We start from the raw sequence: 8,409 nt of genomic DNA, 5'->3' as shown, positions 1-8,409 counted from the left end.
AAACCAGGAACGACAAGCACTGAACTGATCGCAGATGCCGAGTAAGTCTGGAGCTACTCAGAAACTGCTACGAGGTGTGTAATCGCAATATTGCGAATACATCGTTCGCAATTTTAAGATGCTAAGATTCACTCCCAGTAGGTGGCGGCTTAGCATGAGCAAATCTGCTAAAATCCGCTTGCGAGCGAACAACTCGGAATGACCCCCATTAAATGGTAATAATAAAGCAATTTTTCTTTTCCCATCACCGGCTAGTGATAACAATTGAAGTACATTGCAAAATAGCAGAGATTTCCAACATGTGGCCATCCATCACCTATACCAGGAGAAGGTAACTGTGGCCCTCCATCTGCTGTGGAACTACATATGCCAGCATGCTCTAATAGCAGTGCATGCTGGGATGTGTAGTACCACGGTAGCTGGAGTGCCGTTGTTGCCTACACCTGGTATAGGAGTAGTCTAATGTGAGTTTACAACTTTGCTGTAAATGCATCTAGTAAATAAATGTCATAATGTTTGTAATATCTTGTAGCCACACACTCAGGGCCTAGGCTTTAAGGCTATGTTGTGGTAGCCATCATCAAAGCAGTGTATTTAGATCATTTCCACGGTAGGCCTCCCATCGGATCCAAAGGAGTACACCGGCAGGAACATGGGGGAAGCCAGGACCTGTCATTTAGGACACATGGAGGAGCGACTGTAACCGAGTCTCTACAGTTAGCCGGAAACAGCACAGATAAATATTTGTTTTATGACCATTCTGCTGAAACTGCTTAATGATTTACAGTCGGTATCTGGGGACTGGATATACAAGAGCTCATTAAGCCTCCAACTGACCACAATGTCCAGAAGATGAGACGCTCGGAAGATTGCAGATGTCACGGACTCTATCATGTTTAACACTTGATGAAATGTTATTGTACAGATCTGTCTCACATTGTTACAGACAACAGAAGGAGAAAAAAGAGACTCTTTTGTGGGCGCACTCTTAACTTAAATTAATATATGAAAAATTGGAAAATTGATCTAAAAATTAACTTTTATTAATAATACAACGATAAAATGTAATCAGTGGTCAATGGCATAAAATAGTAATCAAACAAGTGAACTGAGTAGCAGTAAGTTTGCTGATACTAGATAGAGTAATGCAATACTGTGATATAATCAGTAATAATCAGATGCTAATTTTAGCATGATAAATTCCGGCTGCCAGTGTCCAAAGTCTTTATGGGGGATTAACCCAACCAGTTTAAGTGAAAGATAAGACACTTAGATGCACTAGCCCAGTGTTAATATGGTTAAAATGCCTGGTGGAGATTTGAATATGTGCTAGCAAACAGGCGTAATGTACCCAGCTGTCATAAGGAAAGGAAGGGAAAAGTAAGAAGTAAGATGGCAGAGTGAATCTGCTGTCAGTGTTAGACTCTGAGCGTAATAGGCCAGTCTTATCTCTACTAAACTGAGTATTCCTCAAGGGTCGCCCACTTGAGTACTGACCCAGCCCTACACAGATTAGCTTCCAAGATCGGACGGTTTTGGGCGTTACCAGTGTGGTATGATAGTAGAGACGAAAATGAATGATGATAGAATGCTTCTGGAATCACTAATGAGAGTTCACGAATTACACAGTATCAAAAGAGTGCCAGAGATAAGATGGATCTGCTGCCAATGTTAGACAGGGGCGAACCCTGAATCAGTGGTGAGAGTCCATGAAAAATAGAAAAAGACTGAAACAAGTGAAAGAAAAGTATGCTCTATATTGCTATATAGGAAAAGTGTATCAGATCTGATTTAGAAATGTCAATTTATCAGCTGCTATAATCAAGCAAAATATAATGACATTCTTAGCTAAGCTGGATAAATTAATATCTAATATTATCTGGAACAGTTGGTTCTGAAGACAGATACAGAAGTCCAGCAAGTGAAAAATTGATATATGCCCAAAATTGGAAAAAATAACAGTGTAGCAATTACATAGAAACTGACTTTAAACCTATAGTATTCTGTGCTTAGAGGTTTCAACAATGATGATACTTATGTAGCATGTAGCAGATAGGAATAAACATTGTAACAAATGCACAGACTGCCACTCAGGGGTCTGGGACTGAGGGTCGACAGCACAAAGGTCGACACACCTTAGGTCGACGCCAATTGGTCGACACACCTTAGGTCGGCACGGACACAAGGTCGACATGGACAAAAGGTCGACATGAGTTTTTTATGTTTTTTTGGTGTCGTTTTCTTCGTAGAGTGACCGGGAACCCCAATTAGTGCACCGCGTCACCTCGCATGGCTCGCTTCGCTCGCCATGCTTCGGGCATGGTGCCTTCGCTCCGCTACCGCTTCGCTCGGCACACTTTACCGTTCCAATCGTAGTCCACGTGGATCGTTAAGTATGAAAAGGTTCAAAAAATAGAGAAAAATCGTGAAAAACTCATGTCGACCTTTTTCCATGTCGACCTTGTCCCTGTCGACCTTTTGTCCATGTCGACCTAAGACGTGTCGACCAATTGGCGTCGACCTAAGGTGTGTCGACCTTTGTGCTGTCGACATGGAGTCCGGATACCGCCACTCAGAGGCTGAGAGTGCAGAAGGACAATATAAATAAATGTCTGAAAAGGTGGGTATAGTCAAAAATTCAATAGATAACTGCACACAGAGCACATATTGTTCTTAATAATTAAGTGGTGATAGGCACATAGGCATATAGAGATGAGTAATAATATTACATGAACTGACAAAAACCGCACAGATGATAATAAAAAAATCCTGTCACAGAGGGAAGGACAGATTAAGAGTGTAGGAAAAAAATGGTAATGAAATACTGATATTACCAGTGGTGATTAACAGAAGAAATATCCTTAGTCCTATTAAATTGAGTCACCATCGGTGTGAGGAGTAAATCTGGCGGCCGTGCTTGAAAAGTGTAGAACACGGGCGGGTGTGGACATCTCCTGCTGCGATCAGTCTGTGGCAGTGATTAGCCGGTGGAAAAATCCTAATTCCAAAGGCAGTGAGTCCAAATGTATGATAAAGTTAATTGGCCACAAAGCAGTGTGGCGCCGTCCGTAGAGGATGGTACGTGGCCGCCCGGTGAAAAGACACAAGCCGGCGGACTGATGTAGGCGTCTGGAACCAGAGCTGTGCAGTCTCCACACGGACAGGCGCGGGCGTCCCGTAGTGCGGTTGATGAAAGTCGTTCGGAGGACGAAATGTTGCTGGGCTGGAGAGGCGTCGGGCAGCGATAAGTGTGTAAGGACGAGGATGCTTCAGGCAGCCGGAAAGAGAAGATTCGGAACAATGATGTGGAGGTAGATGGCTCCTCAGATTGGGATGTATTCGTCGGAGATATTGTACCAGTAGATAATGGTAAATCAATCATATCGTTGTTGGACGCTTTCGCAAAGAATTTTTTTAATAATAATTTCCGGCCAAAAAGTCTCAGATCCTTTTCCCACATAAACCTATTAAATGGCAGTGTGGGTGAAAATGATAGCCCTTTACTTAGGACTTCTGCCTGATCTCCTGTTAAGATACGGGTACTAAGGTTAATGATTTGTAATTTATCCGTCACTCACGTTTCCTGGTATTCCGTATGGGGTAATGGGAGGTCCTTGGGGCGTCCCAGTCCCGATGGTTTCTGTCGGTGTTTCGTCCCCCCTCGTCTTGTCTTCCTCTGTATTTCTTTCTGCCTTTTGGGCGCTGACCTTTGCCTATAAAAAGGATCCTCGCTATTGTATCGTTTGGATGTCTGTGATCCCCCTTCCAAGTGCTCTGTGGAGGAATCTTCACTATACGAGGATTCAATTTCCGAGGAACTAATGTCCTCTCTTGTGGGTCCTCCTCTGCCTCTTTGGGTATGGAAGTTCCAACGGAAAATGTTCCCTTGAGAGAAATCGTTTCTATCTCTGTGGAACTTATTCTGTTTGCGATCTATGATTGATGTTTCATATGTGTCCAGTTCTTTCTTATATTTGTCAAATGTACTTTGGAAGATGGGGTCCTTTTCCCAGGTCTCAAGGGTTTTACCTAGCTCCTCTATACTCTTCTCAACCTGATCTAACACCAAGTTGTCATGTTTGATGAGTATCAGGGTGAGCTCATGGGAACATTTCAATAAGGTGGCTTCCCATTGGGCCTTTACATTTTCTGTGGCCAGAGGAAAAGAGGGAAAAACTCGAGGTCGTAACCCTCTAGGGGAGATCTTGGTCTTATGATAATTCTCTAAGGTGGTGATATCCCAGGTAAGCCTAATCCTTCTTTGTAAGCTTTTTTGTAACTTTAAGAGGTCAGACCTCCAATCTTTGGGAGTGCCTGAGTTCTGAAAAGTATCCGAAAAAATATCACCAAATTCCTCTAAGTTTCTACGTTTAGAAATAAGTTTTGTCTTCAGTGAGAATGTAGACATAGTATGAAGATGTGGCTGCGAAGAATACTTATAAAATCAAATGTAAAGAGTATACACAAAAGTATAAACCATTGAACCACATTGTTACAGCTCTGATTTATATTATCCCTCCAAGAGGACTTTATAGATAAGCCGGTTCCGGCCACACACAAGCCTCAGTCATGGTCATGGTGAAGACCCTGTTTCAGCCAACATGTGTCACCCAGATGATGGTTTCCAAGAGTTGTATTTCCTCACAAAATTCTCTTTCAATCATATATTAATTAATATAGTTAATTTATAAGAGCAAATGTGTGATCATTAGTCAGGGATTATATTTAAAAATATACCAACAATAGTGTTACAAAAAATGTTTCTAAAAAATACTAAATGGCAGCATGGATTCAGCTGAGAGACCTTAAAAAAGGTGCCCGCATGGATATAGATATTACTGGATGACTGAAGAGTAACAGAAAACCAGAGCTGAGCAGCAGGCATCGTTACTGTATGGACAGCACTAACCAACAGCAATGGCATCGGTTAACATCGGGGAAAAGGGAATGCTGGTAGAGGAAAGGTTCCGGGGAAAGGTTCCACCATACAGGTGTTCATCTACACTAGAGATGTGCACCGTAAATTTTTCGGGTTTTGGTTTTGGGTTCGGTTCCGCGGCCGTGTTTTGGGTTCGAACGCGTTTTGGCAAAACCTCACCGAATTTTTTTTGTCGGATTCGGGTGTGTTTTGGATTCGGGTGTTTTTTTTAAAAAAAACCCTAAAAAACAGCTTAAATCATAGAATTTGGGGGTCATTTTGATCCCAAAGTATTATTAACCTCAATAACCATAATTTCCACTCATTTTCAGTCTATTCTGAACACCTCACACCTCACAATATTATTTTTAGTCCTAAAATTTGCACCGAGGTCGCTGGATAACTAAGCTCAGCGACCCAAGTGGCCGACACAAACACCTGGCCCATCTAGGAGTGGCACTGCAGTGTCACGCAGGATGGCCCTTCCAAAAAACACTCCCCAAACAGCACATGACGCAAAGAAAAAAAGAGGCGCAATGAGGTAGCTGTGTGACTAAGCTCAGCGACCCTAGTGGCCGACACAAACACCTGGCCCATCTAGGAGTGGCACTGCAGTGTCACGCAGGATGGCCCTTCCAAAAAACACTCCCCAAACAGCACATGACGCAAAGAAAAATGAAAGAAAAAAGAGGTGCAAGATGGAATTGTCCTTGGGCCCTCCCACCCACCCTTATGTTGTATAAACAGGACATGCACACTTTAACCAACCCATCATTTCAGTGACAGGGTCTGCCACACGACTGTGACTGAAATGACGGGTTGGTTTGGACCCCCACCAAAAAAGAAGCAATTAATCTCTCCTTGCACAAACTGGCTTTACAGAGGCAAGATGTCCACCTCATCATCATCCTCCGATTCATCACTGTGTACATCCCCCTCCTCACAGATTATCAATTCGTCCCCACTGGAATCCACCATCACAGCTCCCTGTGTACTTTGTGGAGGCAATTGCTGCTGGTGAATGTCTCCATGGAGGAATTGATTATAATTCATTTTAATGAACATCATCTTCTCCACATTTTCTGGAAGTAACCTCGTACGCCGATTGCTGACAAGGTGAGCGGCGGCACTAAACACTCTTTCGGAGTACACACTTGTGGGAGGGCAACTTAGGTAGAATAAAGCCAGTTTCTGCAAGGGCCTCCAAATTGCCTCTTTTTCCTGCCAGTATACGTACGGACTGTCTGACGTGCCTACTTGGATGCGGTCACTCATATAATCCTCCACCATTCTTTCAATGGGGAGAGAATCATATGCAGTGACAGTAGACGACATGTCCGTAATCGTTGGCAGGTCCTTCAGTCCGGACCAGATGTCAGCATCAGCAGTCGCTCCAGACTGCCCTGCATCACCGCCAGCGGGTGGGCTCGGAATTCTGAGCCTTTTCCTCGCACCCCCAGTTGCGGGAGAATGTGAAGGAGGAGATGTTGACAGGTCGCGTTCCGCTTGACTTGACAATTTTCTCACCAGCAGTTCTTTGAACCCCTGCAGACTTGTGTCTGCCGGAAAGAGAGATACAACGTAGGTTTTAAATCTAGGATCGAGCACGGTGGCCAAAATGTAGTGCTCTGATTTCAACAGATTGACCACCCGTGAATCCTTGTTAAGCGAATTAAGGGCTCCATCCACAAGTCCCACATGCCTAGCGGAATCGCTCTGTGTTAGCTCCTCCTTCAATGTCTCCAGCTTCTTCTGCAAAAGCCTGATGAGGGGAATGACCTGACTCAGGCTGGCAGTGTCTGAACTGACTTCACGTGTGGCAAGTTCAAAAGGTTGCAGAACCTTGCACAACGTTGAAATCATTTTCCACTGCGCTTGAGACAGGTGCATTCCACCTCCTATATTGTGCTCAGTTGTATAGGCTTGAATGGCCTTTTGCTGCTCCTCCAACCTCTGAAGCATATAGAGGGTTGAATTCCACCTCGTTACCACTTCTTGCTTCAGATGATGGCAGGGCAGGTTCAGGGGTTTTTGGTGTTGCTCCAGTCTTCTGTACGTGGTGCCTGTACGCCGAAAGTGTCCCGCAATTCTTCTGGCCACCGACAGCATCTCTTGCACGCCCCTCTCGTTTTTTAAATAATTCTGCACCACCAAATTCAAGATATGTGCAAAACATGGGACGTGATGGAATTTGCCGATATTTAATGCACACACAATATTGCTGGCGTTGTCCGATGCCACAAATCCACAGGAGAGTCCAATTGGGGTAAGCCATTCTGCGATGATCTTCCTCAGTTGCCGTAAGAGGTTTTTAGCTGTGTGCGTATTCTGGAAAGCGGTGATACATCTACCCAGTGGGCTGTCACAGTCATATAGTCCTGAGTCTGCCCTGCTCCACTTGTCCACATGTCCGTGGTTAAGTGGACATTGGGTACAACTGCATTTTTTAGGACACTGGTGAGTCTTTTTCTGAGGTCTGTGTACATTTTCGGTATCGCCTGCCTAGAGAAATGGAACCTAGATGGTATTTGGTACCGGGGACACAGTACCTCAAACAAGTCTATAGTTGGCCCTGCAGTAATGATGGATACTGGAACCACGGTTCTCACTGCCCAGGATGCCAAGGCCTCAGTTATCCGCTTTGCAGCAGGATGACTGCTGTGATATTTCATCTTCCTCGCAAAGGACTGTTGGACAGTCAATTGCTTGGTGGAAGTAGTAAAAGTGGTCTTACGACTTCCCCTCTGGGATGACCATCGACTCCCAGCAGCAACAACAGCAGCGCCAGCAGCAGTAGGCGTTACACGCAAGGATGCATCGGAGGAATCCCAGGCAGGAGAGGACTCGTCAGAATTGCCAGTGACATGGCCTGCAGGACTATTGGCATTCCTGGGGAAGGAGGAAATTGACACTGAGGGAGTTGGTGGGGTGGTTTGCGTGAGCTTGGTTACAAGAGGAAGGGATTTACTGGTCAGTGGACTGCTTCCGCTGTCGCCCAAAGTTTTTGAACTTGTCACTGACTTATGATGAATGCGCTGCAGGTGACGTATAAGGGAGGATGTTCCGAGGTGGTTAACGTCCTTACCCCTACTTATTACAGCTTGACAAAGGCAACACACGGCTTGACAAATGTCCGCATTTCTGTTGAAATACTTCCACACTGAAGAGCTGATTTTTTTGGTATTTTCACCAGGCATGTCAATGGCCATATTCCTCCCACGGACAACTGGTGTCTCCCCGGGTGCCTGACTTAAACAAACCACCTCACCATCAGAATCCTCCTTGTCAATTTCCTCCCCAGCGCCAGCAACACCCATATCCTCCTCATCCTGGTGTACTTCAACACTGACATCTTCAATCTGACTATCAGGAACTGGACTGCGGGTGCTCCTTCCAGCACTTGCAGGGGGCGTGCAAATGGTGGAAGGCGCATGCTCTTCACGTCCAGTGTTGGGAAGGTCAGGCATCGCAACCGACACAATTGGACTCTC

General features: G+C 44.9%; 1 pseudogene; it reads right to left on the bottom strand.

Annotated features, from left to right (window-relative positions):
* Positions 1-1,448: 1,448 nt before the first annotated feature.
* LOC134958902 (5S ribosomal RNA) lies at positions 1,449-1,567 on the bottom strand (annotated as a pseudogene).
* Between the last annotated feature and the right edge of the window lie 6,842 nt (positions 1,568-8,409).

Source organism: Pseudophryne corroboree, chromosome 9 (genome assembly GCF_028390025.1).
Source record: "Pseudophryne corroboree isolate aPseCor3 chromosome 9, aPseCor3.hap2, whole genome shotgun sequence".
NCBI lineage: Eukaryota > Metazoa > Chordata > Amphibia > Anura > Myobatrachidae > Pseudophryne > Pseudophryne corroboree.
This window is presented reverse-complemented; position numbering and strand designations above follow the sequence as displayed.